The 12,587-nt window shown below is 51.3% G+C and overlaps 1 protein-coding gene across 2 annotated transcripts in view; it reads right to left on the reverse strand.

Moving 5' to 3' along the window:
- Positions 1-12,587, reverse strand: part of LOC309567309 (uncharacterized protein) — a 154,980-nt gene that overhangs the window by 137,990 nt on the left and 4,403 nt on the right. The gene's annotated exons all lie outside the window — the stretch shown is intronic.

Here is a 12,587-nt window from a genome sequence, read left to right on the forward strand (position 1 = left end):
CTGAGGTGCGGAGTCTAAGTGCTAGCTGGTTTTCACCAGGGCCCCTGATGGTGGGGATGGACTACGCTGCAAGCTAGCACCAGGTCGCGGTCCCCAGGATCACCCAGCCAGGCAGAGCGCAGGTTCCGGTCCAGAAGCGGAGAAGCAGACAAGGATAACCGAGAGAGTAGTCAGAGGAGCCAAAGGTCAGGGTGGGCAGCAAGTAGCAAGGTCAAGAGGAAGCCGGGTCAAATAATCAGGAACAACGGGTACACAGGAACACAGGATCACAGGAAGAGCTGAAGATAACACAGCAATTAACTGGAGTGACTGTTGAGTTTAAATAGGCAGATTGGCGGCAAGATAATTAGCGTGCGCATGCGCACTGGCGAATTCGCGAATGCGCACAACGGCAAACCAGCATACGCCAACTGCATACGCCAATTGCGTATGCTAAGAGCGTTCGCGCATTGGCGAACATGTGTTCCTGACGGGAAGGTTGCCAATGCGCCTGCGCCGGTTAGCAAGTCTCTGACAGCCAGAGACTGTAAAGCAGGGTGGAAGATTGGTCCTTGGGACAGCAGATCCTCCCTGAGAGGAAGCCTCCATAGAAAGTCAGCGACCAGTCGCACCAGATTAGCGTACCAAGCTGTCGAGGTCAGTCCGGAGCCACTAAGATGACCAGAATTTCTTCTGCCTCAAACCTGCGTAGAAGTTTTGGCAGAAGCTTGAGAGGAGGGAAGGTGTAAATCACAGGATACTGACCCCCACGGGGCTACCAGCGCCTCTGTGGCGTCCACCAGAGGATCCCGTGACCAAGCCTCAAACCTCTGCACCTTTCTGTTGAGCCGAGACGCCAACAGATCCACCTCAGGAACGCCCCACCAGAGACACAACTGATGAAACACCTAATTTGGTCACAATCTCCCTTTGCAGGGACCTCGTATGGAACTGTGCAAATGAGACTGCCTCGAAGGTAGACACCATCAGGCCCAGCACCCACATGGAAGACCAAAGGGATGACCATCTGCTGGACAGCAGGAGATGGAATTGCAGCTTGTCCAGAGGAAGGAGCACTCTGGCTCAAGCTGAGTCCATAGTCAGACCCAAGATAGTCCAGCTGTGTGGACGGAACCAGAGCGGACTTCTGAAAATTCAGAATCCAGCCGAACTCCCTCAGAGTTCGTATGGTGATATCCAGGTTTCCCACCAGAGCAGTAGGAGACTCGTCCAAGTAGCCCAGTACCGTGATCCCCCGTTGGCATAACAATGCTAGCCCCGGGGCTAACACTTTCGTGAAAACCCGAGGAGCAGAGGCGAGACCAAAGGGTAATGCCACAAATTGATAATGCTCCTCTCCCACAGCAAAGTGGAGGAAGCGCTGGTGACTGGCACATATTGGAATGTGAAGGTAAGCATCTTTGATGTCGATAGAGGCAAGAAAATCCCTGATGCAGGGATGCCACTACTGTGCAAATGGACTCCATCCTGAACTTCTGAACCCACACAAAGCAGTTCAGCGCCTTGAGGTCCAGGATTAGACGCACCTTGCCTTCCTTCCTGGGGACTGGAAACACGTTTGAGTAAAAGCCCTGAAAATGCTCTGAAATGGGAACTGGTACAATCACCCCTTGAAGTAACACATCCTGTACTGCCCCAAACAGACCCTGTAAGTGGTCCAGGGACAGGCGCAAGTTGGAAGGAAAGAACTTTTCCGGGGGCAAGAGTGAAACTCGATCTTGTAGCCGGACCAAATAACTTTGTGGACCCACTTGTCTTGTGTTAGAGAAGTCCACGGGTCTGGAAACCAGCGAAGACATCCCCCACTTCATGCTGAATGAGCCTTGTCCACAGGTCTGGAGAAGCCCGCTCTTGGCTTGCCAGACCAGGTTTGTTTGGATCCTCCAGAGAAGGCCCTGAAAGGCTTCCAGCCCTTGTCAGTCGACCCTGAGGGATGAAAAAACCTCTTATGAGCCGAGAAGGAGGGCCTACATCTACGACAAGGGTCCTTGCCCTTAGTAGCCTGCGGAAGAAAAGTACTCTTTCCCCCTGTAAGACCTTTAATGATGGATGGGGCGTGGTTTGAGCATGGCCGCGTGAAGACGCTTCCTTTCAGAGCTCCCAGCCAGAGGCTCCCTTTCAGCTTACCGCAACAGCGATTCCTGCATTACCTGCCGCCGATACCGGATCCGCGATCCCCCCGGCATCAGGAGTGCACAGCGGGGGTGTTTTGCGGTATGGATCGCTTTCTTCGGCCGCTCCAGCCCGCGGCCTCCACCCCAGATGCGGTCAAGATGGCGCCGGCGCGCTCTGCTCCCTTACCACAGCCACGGAGTGCTGCCATGGCGGACCAAAGGGACACACAGGGAGACGACCATCAACTGCCCCCTTTCTCTCCGCCGAGTGACCTGTCTCCCTGCCTGCCGAGATCACTCTCCCTGGGCTTAGATGAAGAGGAGATCGCGAGGGGGATGGATCTCTCTGGCTCCCCGGCCGAGTTCTCCTATGCAGGACACACTCAGACCTCTCTTCCTGCCAGCTTGGTCCAGGTGCCTGCTTCACACCACACAGTGAGTAACCTTGAGACTGCAGTTCACACCAATGTGCCCCTTTCCGCCCCACAGTCAGAACAGGCCATCTGGGCATTCTTGCAGCAGCTCCCCACAAGAGCAGACTTTGAGTCCCTGGCTAACAGGGTCGAGACAGCTTTGAGGGGTGAGGTGATGACCCTTAAACAGGAGGTCACGGATCTGGATGCTAAGGTTACTGCTGTGACACAGGAGTGTGGGACCACATCCCAAGCTGTCCAAGCTTTGCAATCCTCCCATACAGATCTGGCTGATCAGGTTACCAACTTGCACTTACTTCTCGACGACCTGGAGAACCGTAGCCGGCGACAGAACATCAGACTTAGGGGGATCCCAGAGTCATTTGAACAAGGGGCGCTTAGAGCTACAGTGACTTCCATCTTCAACAGGTATTTGGATCGTCCCCCTGAGACGAACATTGTCATTGACAGAGTTCACAGGACTCTGGGTCCTCAATCCACAACTTCGGATAGACCCAGAGATGTGCTGTGCCGCCTACATTCTTATAATCTTAAAGAGGAAATCCTCCAGAGGGCCTGGCAGGTGGGCATTTTGGAGTTTGATGGGGCCGCGGTCCACCTGCTGCCTGACGTGTCCCGCAAAACACTGCAAATGCGCAGATCCCTTAAACCCTTGCTGGAGCGGTTGGGGGCACAGGGTCTCACCTACAAATGGGGACACCCCTTTCATGTCATTGTGAAAAATGGCAACAGATCCTTCTACCTGCGTCACCCTTCTGGCCTTCCTGACCTTTTTCAGTTCGCTGCAATGGAACCCATGCAGGTGCCGAACTGGCTTACGTCAGCGGGCACCACGGAGCCGCGCACCATTGCTTCCAGAGGGGACCCTCCTGAAGATCGCTACAACCGCCGCCCACGGAGGGGCAGGCGCCGAGGCTCCAGACGGCCCACACCGTGAAGGGTTCCTGGTTACTCACATGGGGTCTGCAAGTTCCTGTTCGCTCGCTTTTTCTGAGCGACTCCCATGAGTTCTTGGGAAATGACTGTCCGTACCCGCCACTGTTAGATGTTACAATTGACTGATCTCTCCACCCGCTTTTTTCTTTTTGTACATTTGACTGATCTCTCCACCCACTTTTTTTTTTTTTTTTTTTTGCCAAAAGTTGCCCACAGCCGGCTCGGGTTTCGGGGCTGGCTACACATTACTTTACTTTATATGAGGTTCTTTTTCCCTTGTTTTGGAGGCCTCACTTGACTTTTTTTTTTTTTTTCTCAGTATTGTTAGTGGGTGGGGATAGGGTGTGGCTCGGCCGGTTCCGGGGATGAGTCTTAGTGGGGACGGGCGATTGGAGATGACCGGGCCCCCCGGCTCTGGCTGAGCTCCTCTGGTGGGATTTGTGCTATGGGTGGGGGACTTCTTTTTCTCCTTCAGGACTGTAGCTTTATTTGCTGTTCTCCAGGTTCTTTTGCCCCTGTGTTGTTTTTCTACTGTGACTTTTTTTTTTTCTCCACTGTCCTGTATAAGACTTGGTCCTTCCGATGTCTGTTGGGTGGCATGTCCTTTGGTTATTTTTGCTGTTTTACTTTTTCTTTTATTTTATTTTTTTTATTATGGTGGGGGAGCCACATGGCCGGGGCTCTGAGCATACCCGTGCTTTGCCACTTCCCTCTCTAGGCCGCCTCTACCCTGGTGGTAGACGAATATCTCGATAGAGATTTCTTGATAGTTTGAGTATTTTCTTCCCGTTTCTTCTCTTTCTTTTCTTGCTCCTTTGCACTTTTTCTCAGCCTAGCCCCCCTCAGTCTTTTCCTCTACTCCCCTTCTTTGTGTTTTTTTTTTTTTTTTTTTTTTCTTCTTTCTCCTCCCTCCTCGTTACCCCCCTTCCCCCACGCTGTCTTGGACTGGTTCTTGTCCTCAGTTGTGTTGGAGATCATGGCCTTGAAAGTTCTTTCTTGGAACGTAAAGGGCTTGAACTCGCCTGAAAAGCGAACGAGTTGCCTTTCGGAACTCTGGCGTCAGAGGGCGCAGGTCGTCTTCTTACAGGAGACTCATTTTCGGAGCGACAAAATACCAAACCTTTGCAACAAACGGTTTCCAACGGTCTACCATAGTTCTTCAGCGTCCTCTAAATCCAAAGGGACCAGTATCCTCTTAGCGGGCTCTCTCCCCTGGCAATTCCAGGACGTGCTGTCCGATCCGGAAGGGCGTTTCCTTTTGCTTAAAGGCTCGATCTATGATCATAAGGTCACACTAGCTACTGTTTACCTACCCAATAGTAGCCAACTTCCTGCCCTGGAAAAGTTCCTTGCCACTTTAGATTCCTTCCTCGAGGGTACTTTGATCTTGGGAGGGGACTTCAACTTTTGCCTGGATCCACGGGTGGACTCCTCTGGGGGTACCTCCTCTATGTCGAGCGGCGTGAGACGCCGCTTGCACGAATTATTGCACTCCCATCGTTTAGTGGATATCTGGAGGATCTTTCACCCCCGGGAGAGGGATTACACCTTTTATTCCGCGGTACACGACTCTTATACCAGGATCGACTTTTTCTTGCTTCAACATTCGTCCATTCCGTTGACTTCCAAAGCCGAGATTGGGCATATCGCCTTGTCGGACCATGCCCCCACGGTGTTGGAACTCAACATCCAAAACTCCCATCCAACCACTCCTTCTTGGAGGCTGAATGAAGCGCTCTTGCAGGACCCCGCCATAGTCACGGATGTCCTTGCAGAACTACAGGCGTTTTTTGCTGCCAACATGGACTCGGTAGACAATCCCCTTTCAGTTTGGGCGTCTCATAAGTGCGTTATTAGGGGAATCTTGATTAAGCACGGCCACATTGTAAAAAAAAAGAGAATGGAGACTCTCTCTGGGCTCCTGTCACGCCTTCGGCGGTTGGAGAGTAGCCATAAAGCGGGTTCGGATACGGGCACGGCCGTGGAGTTGTTGGAGGTTCGAGAAGCTATACGGGAACACTCCCTCTACGAGGCAAAACATGTCTTGGTGAAGGTTCGACGGTCTTTTTATGAATACGGGGACAAGTGCAGCCGTTTGCTCGCTAACGCCCTGAGAGCGGGGAGGTCCTCTACCTTCGTGTCTGCCTTGTCTACTCCGACGGGCACGAGGATTCATTCCACCCCGGACCTGGCGAAGGCCTTCCGCGATTTTTATTCTTCGCTATATAACATTGATAGAGTGCCGGCCTCGCCCTTGGAGCCTCAGATCCCTCCAAGTCTGGCCTCCTACCTTCGCGAGGCTAACCTTCCAACCCTCACCGCTGAGGAAGTGGAGGACCTCTCTCAGCCCATTTCGGTGGCAGAGTTTGGGGCGGCAATTGCGTCCACTTCTCTACGCAAAGCACCTGGCCCTGATGGTTTCTCGGGAACGTATTATAAGACCTTCCAGGATGTTCTCGCGCCACATTTCGTTAAAGCTTTCAATGCCATTACGGACGACAAACAGGTACCGTCGGATATGCTGAGAGCCAGCATAACGGTCCTCCCCAAACCAGGCAAGGACCCCCTTTTGTGTGGGAGTTATAGGCCGATCTCCCTGCTCAATTGCGACGTCAAGCTTTTCTCTAAGATCCTGGCAACTAGACTGGCTCCGTTGATGCCGCGTCTTGTCTCTTTGGACCAGGTTGGCTTTATTCAGACACGTGAGGCTAGGGACAATACTGTTCGTTCCCTTAACATTATAGAGAGAGCACAGAGGCTTCGCACACCGCTATTGCTCCTGTCTACAGATGCCGAAAAGGCGTTTGACCGGGTGAACTGGTCTTTTCTTCATGCCACGCTGCAACATGTGCACCTGCCGCCCCCGATGCTGTCCTGGATAGCCTCGCTATACTCTACCCCCACTGCGACGGTCCGCGTCAACGGGTTTAGCTCGGACCCCTTTCCTATAGCCAACGGCACCCGACAGGGATGTCCCCTGTCTCCGTTGCTATTTGTTCTGACATTGGAACCGTTCCTCCAACACGTCCGGGATAATCCCTCGATCCAGGGTGTACGTACAACTGACTGCCATCATAAAGTGGCTGCTTACGCAGACGACTTACTTTTTTATATCACCAAACCTCTCATATCCCTTCCTTCTTTACTTGCTGAGTTGAGCCGCTACTCTTCACTGTCCAATTTCAAGATCAACCTCCAGAAATCGGAGGCCTTGAACGTTTCGATTCCCACGGCGACTATTTCAGCCCTGCGCCCACACTTCCCGTTCCGATGGGCCACGCGTTACATTCAGTACCTAGGCACGAAGATCTCTGCAAACTTGTCTGAGGTCTTCTCCTTGAACTTTCAGCCCTTCCTAGGCACTCTGTCCGGAGACTTACAGAAATGGGACTCGCTGGCATTGTCATGGTTTGGTCGTTGTAATGTTTTGAAAATGAATGCGATGCCCCGGTTGCTTTACCTCTTGCAGGCACTGCCGATAAGACTGCCTCGTATCTTTTTACACTCGGTCCGCTCAGCGTTTATCAAATTTGTTTGGCATGGTCGGCATCCCCGTCTTGGAGTCGACGTGTTGGTACGTTCCAAGGACAGGGGGGGTATAGGCTTTCCGGACCCTGCCTTATACTGTACTGCTGCCCACATGACGAGGGTCCTGGACTGGTGCAGACACAAGTCCCTTAAGCTTTGGGTCCAGTTGGAACAGGAGGCATGTGATGCACCGCTCGCGGGATTGCCCTGGACAGGGCGTCATCACTTGGCCACCGTCTCGGAGCACCCCTTGATAGGTGCCACCCTGGCCGAGTTGGACAGATTCTACCGCATGGCCTCCTTGGAGGGCCATCCTTCTCCTATGTCTCCTATTATTGGACATCTGGGCTTCCAGCCCGGGCTTGCGGATGCGCATTTTAGTCTTTTATCTGCCACTGGGTTGGTTCGCGCTTCCCAACTACTGAGTCCCGGGGGGTGGCGCGTAGATCGTATTCTGCCTCCTGGCCAACCCCCCTCTTTCCTTAACCAATGGCGCTCTCATCAACTTTCGCATTTCCTGCACTCACAGCCACATTACTCGTCTTTCCAGCGTGATCTACACGCCTTTGAAGAGCTGTGCCTGGGGGAGGGACCGATCCGTGGATCCCTTTCCAACTCCTATAGGCTCCTTTTGGAGCTTAGGGCGGGATCTGAGCCCCCTTTTCTTGCTAAATGGGAAAGGGAGCTTGGAGCTACTTTCTCTGTCCCTCAGCGGGAGCGCATATTGTATTTTGCGCACAAGTCCGCACTCAGCGGCCGATATCAGGAAACTACATATAAATTGATGACCAGATGGTACAGAACGCCATCGATGTTGGCCAAATACTTTCCTCAACAGAGTGACCGTTGCTGGAGGTGCCATTCCTCCGAGGGCACTCTCTTGCACATTTTTTGGGATTGTCCCGTCCTTGCCTCCTTTTGGGACCCAGTACTGCAATTCATTCAGAAATTCACGGATGTGGCTTTGCAGGGGGATCCTAAGGCAGTGCTGCTTAACCTCACGCCTATGTCTAAGAAGAGATACAGCAAATCCCTACTCAAATACCTCTTAAGCGCTGCGCGAGCCTGCATTCCAGCTATGTGGAAACAGCAATCTGCCCCCACGGTTTCGCAATGGCTTGCCAGGGTGAGCGAACTCGAGCATATGGAGGAACTTACGTCCGAACTCCGAGGGACGAGAGAGGCGCACAGGACTAGGTGGATACATTGGAACCTATTTCGAGTCTCCGAGGAGTACCTGCCATACTCTGACCCACTGTAGGGGGTTGGTGCCGCTTGAGATGTAGCAACTTTTGCAGCCCTTTTTTGGGCGCCCTTCTGGCCAGTCCGATCCCTTCGAAAATTCCCGTCCGGGTTGGCGTGGGGGATTTGCACCCTTTTTTTTTTTTTTTTTTCTTCTTTCTCTCTTCCCCCCTTGCCTTTCCCTCTGTTTAATCCTTCTTTCTATCTTTCCTACAACGTTCTTTCTTTTTTTCACTCTGGTAACCTTAAAGTGAAAAAAAGTAAAAAATTTCAGGATGCACACAGGCTCAGGCGCTTGCCCACCTGGAGTACGGTTTCTTGTTCTCCTTCACTTGCTGGTTTGCTGGTTTGACTTTAGGGGCGTCATTCCCGGGGTAAGTTTGCCTCCCTTACACGGAGGACCTGGGAATGGCGCGTTCTCTGCGTAAATGTAATTTAAAGTAGCGGATCACCTTTTTATATTTTCTCATACTGTCCGCTTTTGGTTCTCCGCACTTTTGTGTTGTAATGACAAACCTGTTGTTTCATGAATCTACATATTTGCCTGTTGCCTGTATTGTATTCTTTAAATAAAAAATTTGAAAAAAAAAAAAAAGACCTTTAATGATGTCATCTAGAGTAGCTCCAAACAGGCGATCTCCTTGACAGAGAAGATCAGTCAAGACCTTTTTCGAAGTATGGTCTGCAGACCAGCATTTGAGCCAAAAGAAACGATGAAGGACCACTGCCGAAACAGAGAGCCGAGTCACTAGGGAAGCCGCATTCAATGAGCCATCACAGATAAACCGCAGCCCCTGGACTAGATGGCCCGCCAGCTCAGCAAAGGCGGGGGGGGGGCTTTTCCCCCTTCAGGTCACATCACGGTGTAAAAGCTTAGCTCAGTCAGACAGAGTTTGCGACACCAGGGCAATGGTGAAGACCAGCCTCAGTGTCCAACCTGCCAGAGTGTACATATTGAGGGCCACAGCCTCCGCCTTCTGGTCAGCCAGGTTCTTAAAGGCCGAGGACTCTTCAACCGGAATCATGTTTGCCTTGTTCAATCTGAAAACCGGAGGGTCCACCTCCAGTGGAACAGTCCACTTCTTAAGAAGGGACTCCTCATAGGAGTATCGCCTAGCACATCGCTTAGGGACCCCACAGTTTAGTCGTCCCCACTGTTTAGCGACAATTCTGTCAAAATAGGCGGGGAAAGGGAACACCTTTGCTGCTCGGGATGGCTTGTGAGTGCCAAAAGGAACCTGTGCCTCCATCGCAGCTGCAGCTGCGTCCTCCATTTTTAAGGGCTCACACACCGATACAATCAATGCTTCCACCAGCACCTTTTCATGCGCAGTTGCAGATGTGGAGGAATCATCCTCACTATCTGAGAATTCCGGGCGCGTCGTCACAGACCCAGCAGGGTGACCCACGTCCACGGTGGCCAAATCAGATTCAGGATCTGATGAGGCAGGGGAAGGCAGGGGGCACTTTTTGCTTGCCCTTCGCCCGAAAACCACCTCTACCTGGGACACAAAGGACTCCAGGACCGCCGTCAGTGCATCGATGGATGGTTGGGACCTGGAGGGCCCGCAGCCTCAGAGAGGGAGATCAGGTGGGAAGATATGCTCCAAAGACTCCATGAGTAACCAAGAGCACCCCACAAAAAGTGTAAAAGACAGCCCCCACCCCGCTGGCAGCACGACTTGGTCGCCAGGCACAAAGCATCAAGCCATCCTCAGCAGAGAGGGAGAGGACCTCACCAGACTCACAACCCAGCAGAAACAGGCACCCGCAGCCACCAGGATAATCTGCACTCCATGTGTGGCGATCAGGAAGTAAAGAGATGCAGGAGTCAGCACCAGGGGGTGAGGAGGGGTCCCCACCGCCAAAAACCGCCGCCCACAGGGCTCCACAGTCATGGCCACCGCTATTTTCAATGGCAAACACCACAAAATGGCCGCCGGACTACACAAACATGGCCGCCGGACTACACAAACATGGCCACCATGCTTTTGAGCACACACAGGCTACAACAAAATGGCAGCCCCGTGTGGCACCACAAGGCTCCCAGGGATCCAGGAGGGATCCCTAGGCCTCAAGGACAGGTCCAGACAGGATGAGGGGCCCAGGCAGGAGCCCCCACCAGGTTACCCCCCCGCACAGCCGATTGTCTGGTCGCTGTTGGAGCACCCCCTCGTCAGCATAGTGCCCTGCACCCACCCCAGGAGGTAGATTAGACCATCCACACAGCCCCAGCATAAGTATAGGGGGGGTAGGATGGGGGGGGGGGGAGATGGAGGGGAACTCGGGGTCCACCATCCCAAGGAGGGGCCCACGTCCACCCCAGAACCCTCCAGGGGGAGGGAGGGAGGGGGGGGGGGGGGGACAGCAACTCACCATACCAAGAACCAGGCGGGCACCGCTTCTGACAGAACCCCTGGCCATCGAAATGGGGCGGGGGGGGCTGTTTGCCAGGAGGAACATTGCGACTCCCAACCCGGCAGAGACCTGGTCATATGCGACCTCGCAAGGCGTTTAACCCGCAGGCCAGCCCCCTCCAGTGGGGCTATATCGCAGCCGACCTAGCACGAAGCTGAGGTCTGCGCGCGCTCGCTGACCAGACTGGGGTGACCACTGGAGCTAGATTATCCAGCCCGCCGCCCAGTCTGGCAGTTGATTGTGGATCTCAAAAGGGAAAAAAAAAAAATCTAGGTTCTTACTCCTGACTAGGCAGATATATAACAGAGAGAGGGAGTGTACCCCCAGGGACTGCCCATAGGTGTAGCCAGACTTGTTTTCTGCCTAGTGTCCTACTCCTGTAGGAGGCAGTATAACCCAATGGTTAAGAAGGTCAGGAGCTGTGTCTGTCAATGAACGGAAGAGAAGAAACAATTGCAACCACTACAGTGCCAATGCATTTCCATCCCAGTTTTTACTTTCAAACCATAGCAGCCAGTAGGATCTTTTTTCTTTTTTTTTACAACACATGACTTTTTCATTGAAAAAGTATAAAAGTACAAAAACACTACAAATAAAATCAAACAAAACCGTTTGACATGGTGAGCTCAGCACATGAACATATACAGAGTAGACAAGTGATAGATCATCCTACCTAAAGCAGGATAAACAACTAAATAGAGATGGACACTGAAATCAAGCCATCAGATGCCTCCAAATCAGTGGCCATGCTTTCACAAGTTTTTTTGTTGGATTTTCAGGAAAAAACTAGATGACACAATATATAACAGAATGTAATCTATAAAATAATCATTACACAGAGATGTCACATACACCCCCCCCCCCTCTATGATATCTTACCATATGATAGGATATTACTGTAGAAATATAAAGATACAGAGCCCCAAATATCAACCCATTGGCAACAAACTGACCTATACTTCAAAATGGTTCAAAAACAAAATCTCCCATTGGACCAATACATTTACAATACTGATGTGTCATACACCCCCCCCCCCCCTCTATAATATAATATCTTACAATATGATAGGATTTTACTGTGGAAATATACAGATACAGAGACCCAAATATCAACCCATTGGTTACAAACTGACATTTTTGCAATACATCTGCATTGTAAACGTATTGATCCAATGAGTGATTTCGTTTGACCCATTTTAAAGTATTGTGAAAATGTCAGTTTGTAACCAATGGGTTGATATTTGGGTGTCTAAATCTCCTAATTTCCCACTGTAAAATTCTCCCATATTGTAGGATATCAGAGGGGGGGGGGGGGATGTGACATCTCTGTGTAATGATTATTTATAGATTACATTCTGTTATATATTGTGTCATCTTGTTTTTCTCCTGAATATCCAACCAATAAAACTTGTCTGATAGCATGACCACTGATTTGGAAGTGTCTGATGGCCTGACTTCAGTTGATGGACACAGGGGGGCTGATTTACTAAAACTGGAGAGTGCAAAATGTGGTACAGCTCTGCACAGAAACCAATCAATTTCCAGGTTTTATTGTCAAAGCTTAATTCAACAAGCTGAAGTTAGAAGCTAAACGGTTTCCATGCAGAGCTGTAACAGATTTTGCAATCTCCAGCTTTAGTAAATCAACCCCATGATGAACAGTACCGTGGGGGGTAAAAAGGGAGGGAGGAGAGAAAAGAAGAACAAAAGTGGGAGGAGGAGGAAGAAAAAAAAAAAAAAAAAAAAGGGGGGAGGAGGAGGAAAAAAAAAAAAAGGGGGGAGGAGGAGGAGAAAAAAAAAAAAAAGGGGGGGAGGAGGAGGAAGAAAAAAAAGGGGGGGAGGAGGAGGAGGAAGAAAAAAAAGGAGGGAGGAGGAAGAAAAAAAAAAAAAGGGGGGAGGAGGAGGAGGAAGAAAA

This window comes from Pelophylax lessonae, assembly GCF_965119305.1.
Source record: "Pelophylax lessonae genome assembly, chromosome: 11".
Classification (NCBI taxonomy): domain Eukaryota; kingdom Metazoa; phylum Chordata; class Amphibia; order Anura; family Ranidae; genus Pelophylax; species Pelophylax lessonae.